Here is a 23,698-nt window from a genome sequence, read left to right on the forward strand (position 1 = left end):
TTAATATATTAATTATTTAAAAAGATAAATGAAAATAAATTGAATGTTTAGGCAATATTTCTGTAGATTCACTATTCATTTGGATTTGTGCAAGAGCTCTAGATTTTGTAATCATACTCATTACTCCTATGCTCATCCTAAGAATCTTCAAATTCATCAAACAAATACCATCAGAATCAATTTCAAATCCTACCTATCCAGCTATTCTATCCATCACTTTATTAGTTGAATTTGTTAGTAATTTTTGACATATGGCCCACTAAAATATAACAATCCTGGTTATATTATTTCTTTCTTTGTAGTTGGATATATTGCTAATATCATACCAACAATAGTTTCCTTGTTGGTTCTAGGTGTTCCATGCAGATATCTGTCAAAGAGTATCAAGTATGCTATAAGAGAAGATCAAAAGTTAATTGACGTTGTAACTTTATTCAAACAATTTCAAAATATTTCATCATCATACATATTCCTAGTCTTCACTGGATATACTTGCAGACTTACTTTAAGTAGTTACACACTTGCATACAACATGTCGTGCAATGCTTTTAATATGGTATGTATATTATATTATGGTTATTATGTTGATTTTCATCTGTTAATAATCTACATTTGTTGCAGATAAACTACCTGATATTAGGGTTTGAGGTTCTATCATCAATCTTTATCATCACCTATACAGGAAAAGCCAATCAGATGTAATCAATTTATGCTCAGAATTGTATTCTTTTCATGGAATTTTATTGTCAAGCATATTGCGATTTAAGATTTTTAACTGATTGGTAGACATTAAAGGTTTTGTTTTAGACAACTGCTTTGGAGCTTTTCAAGATACAATTTCTCAACTAAGGTATGTTTGAAAAATTAAACAAGTTATATTTTATATTTCAATTACATTTTCCTTTTTTAGGCTTCAACTGATGAATATTAATAATGAAACAAAGGAAAAGATGTTGAACATAGTGATTGAAGAATTAACAAGCCTACAACCCTTCACTGCCCTGGGATTCTATTCAGTAGATAGATCAACACTAACAGCTACATTAGGAACAGTATTGACTTATTTCATAATCCTTTATCAAACTGTAACCTGCACAGATCCAATCACATCACCTAATCAAGAAATACTAAATTCAACTAAAGAAGTTTAAAAGGCTATATTATTGTTGTGCAATGTGCATACAAAAGATGACAAATTCTATGTAAAAATTTTACCCTATTATATACTAAACTTCTTTAAAATTTTGTTATGATCTTTACACTATCAATCTTAGTCCTATTACTTATAATATTTATTACAAGGTTTTAGTATTGTGTTTGTGTCTATATATTTATATTTACTAAATCCAGTTTTTCAAAAGATTACATTGAATTTTTTTGCTCATCAGAATTTATATACAAGATATACATCTTACCCTAAGCTATGTATACAGATAACCAAAGTCATCTTAAAAAAAAAATATTAGATTTATGTCCTAATTTTTTTAAATATTTAGATATCAAGAATGAGAAAATTTAAAGGTATGTTAATTGATATGAGAAAATGCTAAACAAAACATAAATTAAATCTCAATAAATTAATAAGAAATTAAATCATAAACTGATGATAATTAGTTAACAAAATTTAGTAAAATAATAGTTGTGCAAAAATTATGTTTGTTATGCCTTGCATATTTTTTACTGTATAAGTTCATGCCAAGTTCATGTTTTGGATCATTTAATAAGTAATCAAATTATCTAATAAACTATTTACTTATAATTGAAAAAAATAATTAAATGGATTCAAATTTTTTTGCATTTAATAGACTTTTGAATGTATATTATTAAAAGCATTTGCTCTAAAATTGTTTAATTATAAATTTGATGTGAACATGGTTGTTCTTTTCAGGCAATTTGAATAATACTTTAAAACTGCATTGAATCTAATAATCTGAAAGCAGTGAAAGTTTGGATGGATGTTGACATAATTAGAAAATGAATTTTATTGTTATTTCAGAGTCTTAAAATGGAGAGAAAATCTAAGACCATATCAGCATATGCAATGACCATTTTCAAATCTATTGGAATATTTTCTACATGGGGAATGCTTTTGTATCCAGTTGCTATCTTTCTGCAGGTTCTGCCAGTAGGGAAACAGCTACTTACTGGAATACTACAAATGTTGGAAATTGAAAATATTGCCCATTTGATTCCAGGTATAAAGCTATAAACATATAAAAATAAAAAATAACTGAATTTCCATTTAACACATATATAAACTAAATCATCCGAATTTCAGGGTATATTGAAAAAATTATGATAGCACAAATATCAAACATATTGAAGTTAGTCTATGTAATCATTTGTCCTGCTTTGATCTACAGAATTTACAAAAGGTTCATAAATAACTACATACCCAATGGTCAAATTGCTAATCCTTCACATTACATCTTGATGATCTTGGCAGTTCTATCTCTCTACACAAGTAACTTTCTTACATATGGTCCACTTGTAGTAAAGAATGTAGGCCTCATAGAAACTTGCTTTTACATTGGGTTTGTTCTTAGTGTTGTTCCAATACTTACATCTCTTTTGATCATTGGAATACCTTGTGGATATCTTGATACTAAAGCTGATTTCATTGGTAATGGTATTGATGAAGAACAAATTGAAGATGTGATAGAAAAGTATCTTCAGTATCATGAAATTGTATCACCATACCTTTTCTTTGTTTTTACTGGATATACTCTACAGCTGATTATCAATATGCATACTTTGACTATGTCTTCTGGTTCATGTGGTACTTCATCAGAGGTGAAACAAAGAATTATTATTTAAATCTGTAAATTTATGATTTTATCAATTAAACTTCCAGGTTAATCAAATTATCATGGTTTCTCAAATTGTGGCACCAACTCTTGTCTTGATTTTTACAGGAATTTTGTTGGTCATAGATCTAATATTTTAGGATTTAAAAAATTATTTTCTTTTTTTATCTTTTAATAAAATTTATATTTTTTGAACTGTCTATACAAAAACTGATTTTAAAATAACAGTAAACTTTTGATATTTTCATGTATATGTTTTAAAAAATATGTTATATCAACAATCAATAACAGGAGTCACTTTAGACACAACTTTCAATAAAATTTCTGGACTATCTCATTTCATTAGGTAAGTATACTGTTAACATGGCTTTATTTTAAAATCTAAGTTGTAGACGTTTAAGGATACAGATTTCAAAAGATTGCCTTTAATTTACAATAATAAGAGTCACTGTAAGTCTTGGCATTTTTTCAATTTCCTTTTATGCCCAAGATGCTATGCTTTCTTGATATTTGTAGACAAGTCTATACAATGGTTACCATACCAAAATACTTACTTTAATAAACACAGAAATTTATCTCATCTAAAATTTGAGACTAAAAATAAATTACTTAGAATAAAAATATCTATATTGCAAACTCAAAGGCTACTCAAATTTATTTTTGAAGGGAAGAGATTTTTATGACAAAGGATGAAGAGAGGATCAAGAATTTAGGGTTGCTGATAGATGATATTCAAGAGTGTTCTCCTTTCTCAGCTTTAGGATTCTACACCATTGATAGGTCTACCCTTACTGCCACAATTGGGACTGTCATAACATATTTCCTCATTTTACAACAAAGTACTTCCCCCTGTAAATCTCCTGCAGAGATTATTTAATGTATTCGATTGGCTTTGTTATTAAATAATTGTTTTCTTTTTTTTCAAATATTGTAGCTCTGCCTTGTCATTTCATTAACTATACCTTGCTGTTCTTTCACTTTTTAGGCTATTTGTAACCTTTATATATTTATTTAGATCACAGGTAATTTAATTCCTTAATCATTCAATATTATTGAGAGGTTAAGAAATTAACTCATAACTTATTTATAATTTGTAATAAAACGTTTTGGATGCAAATTTAAATTCAATATAACTTTTTTATATTTTTTAAATATTTGACTAAAGTAAAAAATGACTTGTGTTTTTTTCAATGCGCACAGTTTAAAAAAAAATTTATTACTAAAAATATAGAATATATGTGGATATTCGCCACAGAGAAATATGAAAATATGACAAATTATAGTTTCCTAAAAATGCATAATGTGTATAAATATTGATATTTTATGTTTTTTTGTACAGAATGAAAGAGTTATCCTAATTTTTATTGCACTACTTAATTCAATTAGAGCAATTTTAATCCAATATACCTATAATTGCGACTACATTTTTAGAGATAATATAAATACCTTTAATAAATTTGATGTATTTTTTTACAGAGAACAAGAACATATAATTGTTTTTTTCTGTATTCCTTCCGGTTGTGTCAGAAAAAAAACAAGTACAAACAGTTTCTTAATAAAATATTTGATTTTTATGTATATTTATACAATAGACTAAAACCATTCCGGTACTTTCAGAAAGTTCCCGAAAAGGGAGAACCCAATCAGTTCTGTAGCTTAAGCTTCAGACAAAAAAAAAATCTAAACTACTCTATATAAAAGGATTACTGTCAGTAAAGTTTAAATCCAATGTCCCCTCCCTACCTGTATTTCACCTTCTAAATGGATATTTAATGTAAAGAAGACAAACAAATGAACAGGTATTTAATATGAAAGAAACCGCCAAACATCTCTCAATTATAAAGAAACCGAAAACACACAAAAACAAGGATGACAACATCCATAACAGCGAAGCTCAGACTCATTACAAACAGAATATTAATATCTAATTAAGTAAAAAATTTAATTGTACATAGAATTTGCCAAATTGTTTAAATTTATAAGGACATACTTACATTTTTTAGGATAGAAATGCTTCATTTATATTTTTATACATTGTTGTCCTAGGAATAATTATTAAAAGATCGAATGAATAGAATAACCATATCATATAATAAAAATTATGTCATAAAAGTTTTGAGAAACAACATTTTTGAATAGACCAAATATTTTTCTGATAAAGATTATAGAGTTGCTAAACCTTCTGTATTGTACCTCACTGTTACAAGAATCATGGTGCAATGTTTGTATTCGATAGGATAATTCTAACATGAATAATTTAATCATAAGTAGTATCCTTTACGGACATACCGACGTACAGACTTATCCTAATAACATATTAGCTACAAATTTAAATAAATAAGATGTATTTAATCTGATTCATAAATTGTTTTGTTTTTTAATTCATATTTAATTACACATTGTGTGTTGTCGATGTATTTAATTACAGACATGTATGTGTGTATGTCAACATTACATCACCTTAAAAAACAAATGTCGGTGTTTTTTAATTACAGCATAGTTCTTACACAAAAGTAACAAAATGTTTTTTCTGGTTCTTTGTAGCTTAAAATCTCGATAACCGCTGGACCGATATCTGATTAAAAGGGACGATAAATTGATGTACATCCCAAATGATGATAAACAAAATTACTCCTTCTTCAGGTATTAGTCAAACAGTTTTGATAATTTGTTAGTTTGAGCCAAGCAATCAGGATCTTATCAAAGTACCCAAAGTTTTTAGGCCAACAAATGAGACTTTAGTTAACTGTGTAATTAAAAATTCAGTGTTCCCTCCCTCGAAGAGAAATTGGTAAAAAAGGAGCTTTGTTATTATGTTTCATTGTAAAAACACAATTGATTTGATAGGTGTCAAAATGCAACATATTTCATATACCAACCCTTTGTCTTTAGGTTCTACCCTTTAATTATAAGTCTGATGTCTTTATTTTTTTATGAATATCGCCTTAAGATACTTTAAAATTCTATTATCTACCTATCTAACAAATTTTTTATGCATATATCCTAACATATAAAGTACTAAGGTTTTTTTGTATGTAGCTTAAGATTTCAAAAACTACTGAACTTGGGTTCTCCATTTCAGGGACGCTTTACATAGGTTCCGGGATGGTTTAGTGGGGAGGTTAGGCTAATTTCAGCCTTTCCCTACCCTTTTTAATACAGAGCCCCTTTATGCTAGGGGTGCAGTCACTAGACAATATATATATAGCTGTTAAAATCAAGTATATTTTATATTATTTACTTTTTAGTTATTTGTATGATTTTTTTTGATAGATTTAGAAATGTTATTTTTAGTTTTATGTATGTATCTATTCATTTTTATCTATATTCTATATATTTTATTCGTAGTTTAATTATAAATTGATAACTTTTGATTTCATTATCATTTTATTTACTAAAAAAATAGCTTAACATTTATAAGAAACTAGCGGATGCGCCCCTATATGTCTTATTCCATGATTTATTTATAAAACCTGTCAAAAATTATCAGAAAAGGCATATTCTTTTGAAGTGTCTGATTGGCAATGAACCCCCCCCCCCCCCCGCCTTATCTTAGAAATGAAGTGAAATTATAAGGGGGGGGGGGGAAGAGTCTTTCGTTTGTTTGTTTATAACTTTAGGTCAGGTTTCCCTTCTCTTGGTGAAGATATCTTCAACACCGATACGATTTTTGAAATGTAAGATTCCACTTTCCCCTCTCTTGGTGAAGATATCTTCAACACCGATACGATTTTTGAAATATAAGATTCCACTTTTGTCTCTCTTGTTGAAGATATCTTCACCAACAGAGGCAAAAGTGGAATCTTAAATTTCAAAAATCGTATCGGCGTTGAAGATATCTTCACCAAGAGAGGGGAAAGTGGAATCTTACATTTCAAAAATCGTATCGGTGTTGAAGATATCTTCACCAAGAGAAGGGAAAGTAGAATCTTACATTTCAAAAATCGTATCGGCGTTGAAGATATCTTCACCAAGAGAGGGGAAAGTGGAAAGGTAGATTACAGTTTTAGAGGGTCCAAACCATAATCATAGATTATATTTCTGCTTCTATAAAAATGGATTCAACTCCCTAACTGTTAGGGTCTCAGCAAGGGTTAGGCATAAAACCCTCCTCATTTTCAATTTATTTTAAAAATAAGGGGGGGGGGGGCAGCGCTAAACAGTCACTTTATGGGAAAGCACCACAAAAAAGCTTCTCTAAAAAATGAACTGGCTAAATTTAAAATTTTGAACAAATAAAATTAACTACGCTGTACAAAATTACTACTTTTAAATTCTAAACTAACATTTTTGGTTTCGTTTAAAATTTCTTAATTTTGCTAGAAAGAAAATTATTTTGAAAGATGCTACATTGTAACAAAAGTTATTTTTTAGTTATTGATCTTTCGAAAGGGAGGAGACATTAGACTGTATATTATATTATGTAATGAGCATCACAAGGACTCTGGTAGGAAATTGACAACTTATTCATACGTACTGTACTAAATCAATCATTACTTGGACTAATTTAACCAAATTAGGTTTTTTTTAGGTTTTTGATATTTCATACAACCCCCTTAAGTTATTCATTACAGTAAAATACAATTTTAAAATTTATTTACTGTGTAAATATGCATAAATATGACGTTTTTACTGACAATTATGTTGATTTTTACTCAAAGCATATATCTTGTAGACAATAAAATGATTATAACTTTCGTTCTATTTAAGATAAATTGATGAAATAAAAAGTACATTCAATTTTATTAAGCTGAAAAGTCACTTATTGATATTAAGAAATGATAAACCCCTTTGAGTGGGGGAGGGGGGGGGGGGCGTTGAGTATCGAAATAAGAAACTAATGTAAATTTCTTTTCTACGGTGGGTTTTAATGATTCATATAGCAGCCAAACTGTTTTAGGCAATACCCATTTGTCTGTCTGTCCCTCTTTCTGTCTGTCCTTTTGTCTGTCTGTCCCACCACTTGTCTGTCTATCTGTCTAACTGCCTCTCTTTTGGATTTCAATGAATCATCTAGCATAGCCTAATTGTAATTTGTTAATGCCTCAAAGACTCTCTGTTACTATTTACCTGTCCCTCTGTCTGTCTGTCTGTCCATCTGTCTGTCTGATCATTCACAGGTTCTCTATTGAATTTTATCTAATTAATTGTCTATTTTAGTAAAACTTTGATAATTCTTCTTGCCCGTCTGTCTGTCTATCTACTTAGTTTCTACCCTTGGTCTAACAGACTTATTCACTTAATTTATAAAAAATTAGATTTAACTAATAATATGGTGGTATCTTGTACCAAGAGATACACAAATAACCTTGTGTTGAAAAAAACAAATAAAAAATGATTCAATTTCTTCTATGAAGAAAAGTGTAATACATGTTCCTTTATTCTCTTTGTACATCAAAAATATGTTTCAAATTTATAATATCAGGTTATATTCCATTAATTTATTAACAACTAAATTTTTTGACACCCCACTTATGACTTTTAACAGCCCCCTTTAACTAAAATCAAGGGTGATTTTATTAGTATTTTACCAAACCTACTTTACATAAGAAATTTATTACATTTTAAAATTTTTTTTATAAAAAGATGTTTGGGATATATCTCCCTCTCAACATTAACTTTAAAAACTATTGTAAAATATATTAAAAGTTATAAACATATATCTATCAAGATCATTAAAGGAATTAACTCAAGTTTGAGGGGGGGGGGGGGGGCTTAATGCAACCATCTCGTAATCAATGCACAAATTGCACTTAGAATTCGAATTTTGTTACAAAACTTGGCATGAGTAATCCTTGGTACATCTATTTTCCCAAAATGGAACAAAAAGTTGCAAAAGTGACGGCTAACAGCTGGCAGCTCAGTCATTTAGCTGTTTTTGGGCTATATTCAGGGCAAAACTATCATTAATTGCATAGGAATCAACTTTTTGAAACATATTTTTGCTTTAAATATCCATTTTTAAAATTTCTTGTACCAGCTGCTAGAACTGGCTGAAAATGGCTGGGAGCGGCTAAGAGTATGAAGAGTATATAGGGCTTGTAACATGTCTAGGGGTAGGTTTTTATTGGTACTGAGCTCAAAAATACTACTATAATTAGTGGGGGTCCATCCATTTGGCAGCTGGGGCTGTTACACAGACTGTTAAAAACCTACCTAGAGACACGTCACAAGCCCTATCTACTCATTCTACCCTTGGCCGCTCCCAGCTGAGCTGCGGCCATTAGCAAGCTGCCAAATGAATTTTTTTGTGGTATTTTAAAAATCAATAAAATAAAATTAATGGTCTTCTTATCAATAAAGGGGGGTTTGGTGCTGGAAGGTGGGCAAAATTGATATATATTGAGCTAAAATTTTTAAACTACCTGGTCCAGTAGTTACTGCATCTAAAAGAAAAACAAAATTAAATTTTTTTTTTTAAGTTAGGTAAGAAAAACTGCAAAAATGAAATTTGACTTTGCAGATTTCTTGCTACACCTTCATATGTTATTATTGAGACTGCTCCATTTTTTTGGTAAATTTCAGGTTTATATTTACATACTAGAGTTGAAATTTTGTAAAATCTTTAAAATTGAGATCACACAAAAGAACCAAAAAAAACATTCTTTTTGCAGATTTCAAAAACTTTGAAGTGCTCGTAAGGTCACAATTATTGCATCACAGAAAAAAATATTTAGCATGGGTCATTATTTTGCTTAAATCAACCACATTTTTACTAGGGGCAAAAAAATTTTCAAAATTTTTTCATGGTGGGATGATTTAATCTACAATATATACTTTTGGCTGTTGACAGCTGTTCTCAGCCATTTTTGGCAGTTTTCAGCTGTTATGACAGCGAAATCTAGAAATTAAAAAAGTGTTTTTAGTAATATGTCCTTGTCCATGACATAAAGTTATAATGTTAATTAAGAAAAGTTTAATTCCATGGAAATATTCAATTTTTATATCCTTATAAGCCATTACCCAGCTGCCACTATTTTTGGTAGTATTTTTCAGCTCAACACCCCTTAAAACCTATCCCTAATGGATGATTCCTACGTAATTATTGCTGGATTTGCCCTGAAAATAGCCCAAAAATGGCTAAACAGCTGAGCAAACAGCCCTTAGCCATTACTTTTCCAATTTTTGTTCCATTTTGGGAAAAAAGATCTACCAAGGATTACTCATGCCAAGTTTTGTAATGAAATTCGAATTCTAGGTGCCATTTGTGCATTGATTACATGATGCTTGCCTTAACCCCCCCCCCCCCCCCCCTTAAGCTTAACTTATTGTTAAATTTGAAAAACAGACCTACTAAGGACTACACATGCCAATTTTCATAACAAAATTTGGATTAATTGATTATGGGATGGTTGCATTAACTCCCCCCCCCCCCCCCCCCCCCCTACATATGTATGAGTTTCCTCATGTCTCAATTTACTAATTAAAAGTTGTACAGTACAGTTGTACAGAATATTGCAAGATTTTTTTAGTAAAGTCTGGTAATTAATTTACCTAAAAATAGATAGCATAGAATTATCTGAATCAGTGACTTGCTTAAATACACCCTCCTTAAACACCCCCAACCCCACTTTATTTTAAGGGGTGTAAATTTATTTCCTTTATACCCCCTTGAAATTTATAGAGGGGTGTATCTGAGGGTGTAGGCTCTTGTCAAGAGGGTGGACATGATTGGACACCTAGGGAGGTGTATCCATCCCCCTTTATTTTACAAGGGTGGTGTAAACAACCCCTATACCAACCTTTTGCACGCCTTTGATCTTAACTATACTTTTAGAGAACATAAAGTTGTAAATTCAGTAACTATTCTACAAAAAATATCTTCCTAAATTGATATATGATTTTCAGGGTAATCTCCGGTGGACTAAACATTAAAATTTTATGGAAAAAAAGATATCTTTGGAACATGCATGTCTTGAAATTATCCCCCCTTTGTACTCAATACGCATTTTTAATTCTAAGTGCGTCAATTTTGCGTTTAAAGATACCCTTAGTTTAAGCATTAATTTCTCCAAAAAATGATGAAAAAAGATAAATTTTTTTTTGATAAAATGATAAAAGTATATGTAAAATGAAATAACCAGCAAAAAAAATTACAAAATTACGTTAAATAGAACGAAAATTAGAGCGTTTTGTATGCCTTATAAAATGCGTATTTCTCATGAAAATTGTAACGATTTAGTGTCTTGAGTAAAATATTTACAAACTTCCCGCTTTTATAAGTAGCTAGAGCCATTGTGAAAATATAACTTACTTGGTACGTTAGATTGTCAGTTATGCTTTTAAGGTTATATTATTACTACTGCTCAACTTAAAAACGTATTTCTTCCCGCTACGAACTCAATTAAAAATTTGACAAAATATTGAAATATGATATTCATATATGCTTATTTTTCATCTTTCTTTTATGCTATTTTTCTTTTGAAATATGATTCTTTAGCACCCGTCGTTCAGTCGTTATTTTCTTCCTTTGTCCGTTCGTCTAAACATCTGTAAGAAACCAGGGATCTAAAGGGATAAGACAATGGCTGATAAATTGATGTACATCCCCAATGATGACACACAAATTTAATGGGTAAAAACGTTTAAACACTCAGCTTAATAAACCAACCAATCAAAATTCAATAAAAGTCCCCAAATTTATTAAGCCAACGAATAAGAAAACGTTATTATAAAACTTTGAGGACTATTGTCCCCTCTCTCTCTCTAGTAAAAACAGTTACAGGAAAACGTAAATTATTCATGCACTCTGATAAGAGTGAATCTTGTGTCTGGCTAAAAACAATCAAGCACCTTTACCCCATCTCATCAACTCATACTGGATGAACGAACTAACCAATAAATTGTGTCCATGTTAGCAACCTAGATTAACGACAATTTTTTCCCTGTCATCTATTACTAGATACCAAAGTTTACGCAAGTTTAGAAGAAAAATATTTTTCGTTCATTGCCCCATCCCTATACCCTTCATACTTTACATACTTGTTGTTTAGATAAAATGAAAGGGATAATTGGTAGACAAAAATAAGAAAGTATCAGTGGCGTGCGAACCGAAGGGGGCGTTTGGGGCAATCGCCCCCCCCTAGCGACCAAAACGCCCCCCCTGCCCCCCCCAAGCGACCGCCCCCCCCCAAGCGACCGCCCCCCCCCAAGCGACCGCCCCCCCTGCCCCCCTTAAGAAAATCTACCTTATTCTAAGAAATTCTTTCTTATTCTAAGAAATTCTTCCTTATTCTAAGAAATTCTACCTTATTCTAAGAAAATCTTCCTTATTCGAACAAATTCTTCCTTATTCTAACAAATTCTTCCTTATTCTAAGAAAATCTACCTTATTCTAAGAAATTCTACCTTATTCTAAGAAATTCTACCTTATTCTAAGAAAATCTACCTTATTCTAAGAAATTCTTCCTTGTTCTAAGAAAATCTACCTTATTGTAAGAAATTCTTCCTTATTCTAAGAAAATCTACCTTATTCTCCCTAATTCTTTCTTATTCCCCCAAATTCTACCTTATTCCCCCAAATTCTTCCTTATTCTAAGAAATTCTTCCTTATTCTAAGAAAATCTACCTAATTCTCCCAAATTCTTCCTTATTCTAAGAAAATCTACCTTATTCTAAGAAATTCTTCCTTATTCTAAGAAAATCTACCTTATTCTAAGAAATTCTTCCATATTCTAAGAAAATCTACCTTATTGTAACAAATTCTTTCTTATTCTAAGAAATTCTACCTTTTTCTAAGAAATTCTTGCAATACATAGCAAATTCTTGCAATATATAGGGGTCCCAAACTCAAAAACGAATTTTCAGCGCGATCCGACCACCCGTTCTTGAAATACGGTGACCTGGTGTCCTTGGTACCGATGGTAAGATTTGGGAAATGGTTCGAATCCTTAATAAATTTGGCAGTAAAGGCCAAAAATATTTTGGCACTTAGTCAAAATTTTGAAGAAAAAATACCCAGGTGGACAAATAATTTTGATCAAAAATTGAAAAGTGTCAAAATATTTTTGGACTTTGACCAAATTTACTAAGGATTCGAACCATTTCCCAAATCTTACCATCGGTACCAAGGACACCAGGTCACAGTATCTTGAGAACGGGTGGTCGGATCGCGCTGAAAATTTGTTTTTGAGTTTGGGACCCCTATATGTTGCAAGAATTTGGGAGAATTAGTTAGATTTTCTTAGAATAAGGAAGAATTTCTTAGAATAAGGTAGATTTTCTTAGAATAAGGAAGAATTTCTTGGAATAAGGTAGATTTTCTTAGAATAAGGAAGAATTTGTTAGAATAAGGAAGAATTTCTTAGAATAAGGAAGAATTTCTTAGAATAAGGAAGAATTTCTTAGAATAAGGAAGAATTTGGGGGAATAAGGCAGATTTTCTTAGAATAAGGAAGAATTTCTCAGAATAAGGTAGATTTTCTTAGAACAAGGTAGATTTTCTTAGAACAAGTAAGATTTTCTTAGAATAAGGTAGAATTTGGGGGAATAAGAAAGAATTAGGGAGAATAAGGTAGATTTTCTTAGAACAAGGAAGAATATCTTAGAATAAGGTAGATTTTCTTAGGATAAGGAAGAATTTCTTAGAATAAGGTAGATTTTCTTAGAATAAGGTAGAATTTCTTAGAATAAGGTAGATTTTCTTAGAATAAGGAAGAATTTGGGAGAATTAGGTAGATTTTCTTAGAACAAGGAAGAATTTCTTAGAATAAGGTAGATTTTCTTAGAATAAGGAAGAATTTCTTAGAATAAGGTAGATTTTCTTAGAACAAGGAAGAATTTCTCAGAATAAGGAAGAATTTGGGAGAATAAGGAATAATTAGGGAGAATTAGGTTGATTTTCTTAGAATAAGGAAGAATTTCTTAGAATAAGGTAGATTTTCTTAGAACAAGGAAGAATTTCTTAGAATAAGGAAGAATTTGGGAGAATAATGTAGATTTTCTTAGAATAAGGAAGAATTTCTTAGAATAAGGTAGATTTTCTTAGAATAAGGTAGAATTTCTTATAACAAGGAAGAATTTGAGGGAATTAGGTAGATTTTCTTATAATAAGGAAGAATTTGGGGGAATAAGGTAGATTTTTTTGAAATTAGGAAGAAATTCTTAGAATAAGGTAAGCTATCTGAGAATAAGGGAGAATTTGTGTAATTAAGGTAGAATTTCTGAGAATAAGGAATAATTTGGTGAAATAAGGTAGATTAATTAAACATGGTTGTAATAGTGAGGAAAAGGAAGAATTTCTAAGAACTAGGAAGAATTTGTAAGATGGTGGACAGAGGTCACCTTCCTTTAGTGATAATTTGTAAGATAGTGGACAGAAATCACCTTCCTTACTGAGAATTTGTAAGAAAAAGGAAAGGAAATAGCCTTCCTATACCCAAGGAAGGGGATTTCTGTCCTTTTTAGGAATGACTTCATTTCCTTCAAATGATCCTAAACTTTTTACCAAAGAAATTTTGTACATCCCCAATGATGATACACAAAATTACCCCTTATATAGATTACAATTAGTGGATGAAACGTATGGAAACTCAACTTAATTAACCAACCAATCAATATTCCATTTAAGTCCCAAAAGATGTTGAGCTAACGAATAAGAAAATGTTTATATGAAATATTGGGGACTAGTGTAATAAATAGCCCAAAACACCTTCCCTCCTCCCTGCATATTTGAAGAAAAAAATTTGCGCTTCGCGCTCTTCCAATTGGTTTCTGCTTTTTATCACATTGTATAAAAACATTTGTAAAAATCAAATATTTAATCAAAAAGTTATTTAAATAAAAATGAAACAGCGTTGATATTTATCTAAGCCTTTTTTTCAACATTGCATTGTATGTCTGTCTAAATTAATAACTATATATGATGTCATATGATGTTCAGGATAAGTTTATCATTTTTTTGTGTACATATCCTTACAAAAAGACATGTTTTTTTATGGCAATTTTCATTAAAGAGCCTTAAAACTAACTACACTCTATATTCCTAACTTGTTAAAATATGTCACTCTTGTTGTAGTTAATTGATTTTAGTTTAAAGAGGAAATAAATATTTTTCGGTGCGCTTTGCACACTGCCCTAATAAATCCTTGAAAACACCACTTCATGAAAAATTTACATATTATTAAATTGCCATTTGAAGAGGGTAGGATATGTTGATATAACTTTTTATCTTCTCTATAATAACTATGGCTGTCAGTTTGTAATGCTAATGGGGAAATGTAATTTTCTTAACTGCAATTAAAGATAGAAGGCTAAAACTTAATGTTAAAACTCCCAACATTATGGAGTATAATTAAATATTAGAAATTTCTGGAGGTCGGACTGCTTTTTAGGACGTTTTTGGCCATTTTGTATCTTTCACAATTCCCCCATTGTTTGGTCCAATTCACAAAATTTTTGTAGCTAAGGGTATCAAAATCAAATTTCGGGTATAGTCCCTTTCGTGACATTGCCTTTTAATTTCTTCATATTTTCACAGTAGCTTTTCCCCTATTTATAGCCCCTGTGGGGCCAATTGCCTAACCCTGCGGGAAAATCACCTAACCTAACTTAACCTATAATAAACTATTAAAAGCTACTATGAAAATACGACGAAATGCCCCTTAAGAGGCGTTGCCACAAAAGAGACTATACCCCAAAGTTTTCCATATTTCTAAGAGATTTTCATATCTGTAGATGAAAGGACAAGTATTTTTTTTTACAAAGTTCTTTATATCTTTGGATTTTATAGCACAATAAATTTTTTTGTGGATTATAATATCAAAAAAATAAAATATCTCGTTGTTCTGAGCATCTAGTATGTAATTTACTTTGACTGTCATCACACAACATACAAGAAAAAGGATTTGTGACTTTTTCTACCTAAAATATATTTATTTAAACTAATGCTCTTTAAATCTTCTTGTCTATATTTTTATTAATGATTTTTTGTGCACTGCTACTTATAGATGTTGTCATCCTTGTTGTCATACAATAAAGAAATATTTAAAATCAGTTCTACATATTAGGTTTATTTTTGGTAAATTATTTCCAAAATGAGTGTTTTTATCTCCCCCCCCAAAAAAATTTTTTGGGTATAGTCCTTTCCATGACATCGCTCCATATGGGGCGATGATTTTCTATAGCTCCTTCAAGGAGCTATAGCATAGCCTCTTATCATATGGAGCGATGTGATAGCCCCTTTTAAGGAGCGTTCATATCGCCTCTTATGATAAGAGGCTATGCTATAGCTCCTTCATGGCCTCTTAATAGCTCCTTTGAAGGGGCGTTAATATCGCCTCTTATGATAAGAGGCTATACTATAGCCCCATGATGGCTCCTTCATAGCCTCTCCATCGCCCCTCCATAGTCCTTTACCTCCAGTGCCCCTTCATCGCTCCTTCATCGCCCCTACATCGCTCCTTCATCTCTCCTTCTTGAAATTTATATTAAATTGTACTTTGATGGCCCCTACATCGCCCCTACATCGCCCCTACATCGCTCCTTCATCTCTAATTCTTGAATTTTATATTACATTGTACTTTGATGGCCCCTAAATCGCTCCTCCATCGCCCCTACATCGCTCATACATCGCCCCTACATCGCTCCTTCATCTCTCCTTCTTGAAATTTATATTACATTGTACTTTGATGGCCCCTACATCGCTCCTCCATCGCCCCTTCATCGCTCCTCCATCGCCCCTACATCGCTCCTTCATCTCTCCTTCTTGAAATTTATATTACATTGTACTTTGATGGCCCCTACATCGCTCCTCCATGGCCCCTTCATCGCTCCTACATCGCCCCTACATCGCTCCTTCATCTCTCCTTCTTGAAATTTATATTACATTGTACTTTGATGGCCCCTACATCGCTCCTCCATCGCCCCTTCATCGCTCCTACATCGCCCCTACATCGCTCCTTCATCTCTCCTTCTTGATATTTATATTACATTGTACTTTGATGGCCCCTACATCGCTCCTCCATCGCCCCTACATCGCTCCTCCATGGCCCCTACATCGCTCCTTCATCTCTCCTTCTTGAAATTAATATTACATTGTACTTACTTTGATGGCCCTTACATCGCTCCTCCATCGCCCCTGCATCGCTCCTCCATCGCCCCTACATCGCTCCTCCATCGCCCCTACATCGCTCCTCCATGGCCCCTACATCGCTCCTCCATCCCCTTACATCGCTCCTTCATCTCTCCTTCTTGATATTTATATTACATTGTACTTTGATGGCCCCTACATTGCTCCTCCATCGCCCCTACATTGCTCCTCCATTACCCCTACATCGCTCCTTCATCTCTCCTTCTTGAAATTTATATTACATTGTACTTACTTTGATGGCCCTTACATCGCTCCTCCATCGCCCCTTCATCGCTCCTCCATCGCCCCTACATCGCTCCTCCATCGCCCCTACATCGCTCCTCCATGGCCCCTACATCGCTCCTCCATCCCCTTACATCGCTCCTCCATCGCCCCTACATCGCTCCTATATCGCTCCTACATCGCTCCTTCATCTCTCCTTCTTGAAATTTATATTACATTGTACTAACTTTGATGGCCCCTACATCGCTCCTCCATTGCCCCTATATCGCTCCTACATCGCCCCTACATCGCTCCTTCATCTTTCCTTCTTGAAATTTATATTACATTGTACTTACTTTGATGGCCCCTACATCGCTCCTCCATCGCCCCTTCATTGCTCCTCCATCGCCCCTACATCGCTCCTCCATCGCTCCTACATCGCCCCTACATCGCTCCTTCATCTCTCCTTCTTGAAATTTATATTACATTGTACTTTGATGGCCCCTACATCGCTCCTCCATCGCCCCTTCATCGCTCCTACAACGCCCCTACATCGCCCCTATATCACTCCTATATCGCCCCTACATCGCTCCTTCATCTCTCCTTCTTGAAATTTATATTACATTGTACTTACTTTGATGGCCCCTACATCGCTCCTCCATCGCCCCTACATCGCTCCTCCATCGCCCCTACATCGCTCCTCCATTGCCCCTACATCGCTCCTCCATCGCCCCTATATCGCTCCTACATCGCCCCTACATCGCTCCTTCATCTCTCCTTCTTGAAATTTATATTACATTGTACTTACTTTGATGGCCCCTACATCGCTCCTCCATCGCCCCTATATCGCTCCTACATCGCCCCTACATCGCTCCTTCATCTCTCCTTCTTGAAATTTATATTACATTGTACTTACTTTGATGGCCCCTACATCGCTCCTCCATCGCCCCTACATCGCTCCTCCATCGCCCCTACATCGCTCCTCCATCGCCCCTATATCGCTCCTACATCGCCCCTACATCGCTCCTTCATCTCTCCTTCTTGAAATTTATATTACATTGTACTTACTTTGATGGCCCCTACATCGCTCCTCCATCGCTCCTTCATCTCTCCTTCTTGAAATTTATATTACATTGTACTTACTTTGATGGCCCCTACATCGCTCCTCCATCGCCCCTACATCGCTCCTACATCGCTCCTTCATCTCTCCTTCTTGCAATTTATATTACATTGTACTTTGATGGCCCCTACATCGCTCCTCCATCGCTCCTTCATCTCTCCTTCTTGAAATTTATATAGGGATGTAGGGGCGATGTAGGGGCGATGTAGGAGCGATGTAGGGGCGATGGAGGAGCGATGTAGGGGCCATCAAAGTAAGTACAATGTAATATAAATTATAAGAAGGAGAGATGAAGGAGCGATGTAGGGGCGATGTAGGAGCGATGAAGGGGCGATGTAGGAGCGATGAAGGGGCGATGGAGGAGCAATGAAGGGGTGATGGAGGAGCGATGTAGGGGATGTAGGGGCCATAAAAGTACAATGTAATATAAATTTGGAGAAGGAGCGATGAAGGGGCGATGGAGGAGCGATGTAGGAGCGATGTAGGGGCGATGGAGGAGCGATGTAGGGGTCATCAAAGTACAATGTAATATAAATTTCAAGAAGGAGAGATGAAGGAGCGATGTAGGGGCGATGGAGGAGCGATGAAGGGGCGATGGAGGAGCGATGTAGGGGCCATCAAAGTACAATGTAATATAAATTTCAAGAAGGAGAGATGAAGGAGCGATGTAGGGGCGATGTAGGAGCGATGAAGGGGCGATGGAGGAGCGATGTAGGGGCCATCAAAGTACAATGTAATATAAATTTCAAGAAGGAGAGATGAAGGAGCGATGTAGGGGCGATGTAGGAGCGATGTAGGGGCGATGGAGGAGCGATGTAGGGGTCATCAAAGTACAATGTAATATAAATTTCAAGAAGGAGAGATGAAGGAGCGATGTAGGGGCGATGTAGGAGCGATGAAGGGGCGATGGAGGAGCGATGTAGGGGCGATGTAGGAGCGATGAAGGGGCGATGGAGGAGCGATGTAGGGGCCATCAAAGTAAGTACAATGTAATATAAATTTCAAGAAGGAGAGATGAAGGAGCGATGTAGGGGCGATGTAGGAGCGATGTAGGGGCGATGGAGGAGCGATGTAGGGGTCATCAAAGTACAATGTAATATAAATTTCAAGAAGGAGAGATGAAGGAGCGATGTAGGGGCGATGTAGGAGCGATGAAGGGGCGATGGAGGAGCGATGTAGGGGCCATCAAAGTACAATGTAATATAAATTTCAAGAAGGAGAGATGAAGGAGCGATGTAGGAGCGATGAAGGGGCGATGAAGGAGCGATGTACGGGGCGATGGAGGAGCGATGTAGGGGCGATGGAGGAGCGATGAAGGGGCGATGGAGGAGCGATGTAGGGGCCATCAAAGTACAATGTAATGTAAATTTCAAGAAGGAGAGATGAAGGAGCGATGTAGGGGCGATGGAGGAGCGATGAAGGGGCAATGGAGGAGCGATGTAGGGGCCATCAAAGTACAATGTAATGTAAATTTCAAGAAGGAGAGATGAAGGAGCGATGTAGGAGCGATGAAGGGGCGATGGAGGAGCGATGGAGGAGCGATGTAGGGGCCATCAAAGTACCATGTAATAAAAATTTCAAGAAGGAGAGATGAAGGAGCGATGTAGGAGCGATGAAGGGGCGATGGAGGAGCGATGTAGGGGCCATCAAAGTACAATGTAGTATAAATTTCAAGATGGAGAGATGAAGGAGCGATGTAGGAGCGATGAAGGGGCGATGGAGGAGCGATGTAGGGGCCATCAAAGTAAGTACAATGTAATATAAATTTCAAGAAGGAGAGATGAAGGAGCGATGTAGGGGCCATCAAGGAACTCAGATTTATATATAAAATCGTGAAGGGGCCATGAAGAGGCGATATTTTATTAAATAGCCCCTTGGGATAAGAGGACATATCATTACCTCTTTAGAAGGAGCGATTATGGAGCGATAAAGGATCATTTAATCGCCTCTTAGGGCAAGGGGCTATCAAATCGCTCCTTTCAAGGAGTCATAACATCGCCTCTTGTTATAAGGGGCTATTAAATCGCTCCTTTCAAGGAGCCAATACATCGCCCCTTGTCATAAGAGGCGATCAATTAAAATCATCGCCCCATATGGAGCGATGTCATGGAAAGGACTATACCCAATTTTTTTAATAGGGTTATTCATCCTTCCTGCTGAGATTTTATAACATCCCCTTCCTCCCATAAAAAATGTTTTGTGGTTGGGGGGGTGGAAGGTTAAATTATCTTCTGTACTTTTTTTTCGCTTTCTAGCTCCCTTCCCTTCGGTCATTGCAGGGTGGGGAGAAGGGATGGGGGAGAAGAGATGGGGGATATAAATGGGAAATAGGGATGGGGAAGAAGGGATAAGGACTAGAAGGCCCATAATCAAATAATCCCACCCCTTAAAACGCCCTTATTTAAAATTAGTATATATAATCAAAATGCCCCCCCCTAAAGCAAAGTGCCCCCCCGGGGCACTTTAATTTAGGGGGGGGCAAAATTTTACAAAATCTTCAAAATGACCCCCCTAGACAAAGTGCTTCGCACGCCACTGGAAAGTATGCGGTTCATAAGAAACTTAAAACACTACTGTAACATCACATTTGCAGGGTAGCTCAATTCAAATGCTACTGTCATATGATCCATTTTTTTAAAGCACAGGAGAATCATCATTTTTAAAGGGGGTTGGGGTTTTGCATTTTGGAAGGGGGTTGTGGGGTGAAAATTAGACAGTTGGGAAAATAGAGGAACTATTGTATTTTTATTCCGATACAAAATACTGCGACTATAATTATAAATATAGCGAGTTTATTCGTCATTATATAGGCGACAATCGACCTTGGCATAAGTGATGACGGTAAAATAGGTTTCTAATGCTTGACTGGAAGAACTAGGAATAGGAGAATGCCTTGACACAAAAAATGCACAACAAATCATCATTCTTTTAGGGACATAGGATAGGGTCATCTTGTAAAAGAACCCAAAGTTTTACAAAAGGGGTAGTTTCACGAAATGCATTTGAACTTAATTTAGTGAACCGCTTTTTTTTCTAGTTAATGGGTTAAATTATATTTATATGGCATATATTTGAAAGAATTTCACGTAGTTTTGAAAATATCAAGATTTGAAAATTGTCTTTTTGTGATATATGCAATTTAAAAAGACGATTTTCAAGTCTTGATATTTTAAAAACTACCTGGTGAAAATTGAAATTGTTAACCAGGAAAAAATATGCGGTTCACTAAATTAAGTTCAAATGCCTTTCATGAAACTACCCCGTTAACACATATCATACAACCAACTGAAAGTCCTAAATTTGAATGAAATGTGTCTGTTTACAGGTTAAGGCATTCCCCTTCACAAGTGGTGCGGTCCAGACTCAGAACTAACACTTTTTCGAAAGCAAGCAGCATATTACCAATCAAGAAATGCTTAATATTTCGTTAAAAAAAATATTTAACATGCCAATTATTTTATATTATAAAAATTTTCTTCTTGAACAAATGAATAGAACTCTAAATAGTAGAAATAAACTTTACAAATTTAAGTTAGCTGAATCAAACTTATGTTCAAAATGTAATATAATAAGTTCAACAGAACACGCCCTCTATTTTTGTGTGTTTCCTACCTATTTTATACATAAACTTGCATTATTTTTAGATTATGTTCTGAATGATAGTAAGCCAGAATTCATCTTTTTAAAAGAAAACTTTTACTTATACAATATGTTTTATGAAGGCCTTTCAAACGATTTTTTTCTACAATTATCCCATTTAATCTTAGTTGCAAAAGATAGATCTTTAAAAATAAGCGTAGAGGATGATTTCATTAAGTGGGATGACAACAATTTCTATGCACACTCTATTCTTTTATCTCAATTTACTTGTAAACTCCTTCATAATGCCGGCTTGAATAACAATATAATATATGATTTTATTAATTTCATATCAAACTAAGCCTAACATACACATTGTTTCTTTTATTCGTTCTATATGGATTGATTTATGTCTTAATCTTATTTATCTAATGTTATTATTATTTAACTGTTTGTATATTATTTCGTATTTGGAATAAATATTTAAATGTTAAAATAAACAGGTTCTTTCATTTGTCGACTAAAAATCTTGTATTAAATCTTTTCTGAAAAACTAGGATTTTCCGCATAAGTACCAATAAGTCCACTGAAACGCCCCACTATTTGAAGATGAGTGAGTATAATAAGTGAGTAGTGGGGGGGGGGGCGTGGTTACTAATTACAGGCCCCGAAAATTTGACCATTCACCCGTGTAATTTATAATATGCGATGTATGAGTACATTTTTTAAAAGCCTCTCTACAAAGTGAGTATGTCCGTATGTTCTTATGTAAAATTGTCACAGTAATTCTCTTTTGAAGTAAAATCACTAAAGCAAAGGATAATAAAAGTCAGGTTTTTTTAAAGAAAACATGTTAATTCAAAACTAATAAGTCATTAAATTATTTCATGATGAAATCATGCTATTGCTTTAAAACATTTTGACAATGAAAATAAATCGCAGATTTTTGTTTAAGGAATTGTATTTTCGAATGGATATTGTCATCCTTGTTTTTTATTGTGGAGTGGAGGGGTAAGGGTAAAAACAAGCAAGCAAGCAGTAAAGAAAAAATGGTTGTAGAATATACGTGGATATACGTTGCTAACACTTACATCATTTATTGGTCATGTCGTTCATCCAGTAGGAGGGGATTTGAGGGGTAAAGAAGGTGGAACGGGGAATCATTATTTTTGTCCATCTATAAGCTTTACTTTATTAGAGTACTTGATAATCTGGTGTTAGCTCCAGGTAATAATAAATCCAATAGAAAAAGAAAGGTTATATGTCCTAGAGATAAAGGGATGGAACAATTAATAACTTCATTATTTTTCACGGTATATCAAGAAGAGGGAGGGGACGTTGAGCTTTATATTATGTACACTGGTACTTAAAGTTTGATACGTTCGCTCAAAAACTACTTTTATTGAATTTTGATGCGTTATCTTAATTAAACTAGTAGAGTATAAACGTTTCAAACAATAATTTTAATATACAGAAGGGGAAATCTTATCAATTTATTGACAAATGCCTTATCCCTTGCGATACCTGTTGTATATATTTTTATTAAAATAATTAAAAACCCTAAAGATTCAGGATATATCTTTTACAGTGGCGTGCGAACCGAAGGGGGCATTTGGGGCAATCGCCCCCCCCCCCCTAGCGACCAATTTTCATTTAAAACCCTTAAAACTAACTACACTCTATATTCCTAACTTGATAAATACGCCACTCTTGTTGTCTTTAATTGATTTTAGTTTAAAGGGGGAGTAAATATTTTTAGGTGCGCTTCACGCACCGCCCTTATAAATCCTTGGAAACACCACTTAATGAAAAATTAACAGAGTTTTAAAGTGCCATTTAAAGAGGGTAGGATATGTTGATATAACTTTTTAGCTTCTCTATAATTCACTATGGCTGTCAGTA

The sequence above is a fragment of the Acartia tonsa genome, chromosome 2 (genome assembly GCF_053477335.1).
Source record: "Acartia tonsa isolate MP-2025a chromosome 2, ASM5347733v1, whole genome shotgun sequence".
Lineage (NCBI taxonomy): Eukaryota > Metazoa > Arthropoda > Copepoda > Calanoida > Acartiidae > Acartia > Acartia tonsa.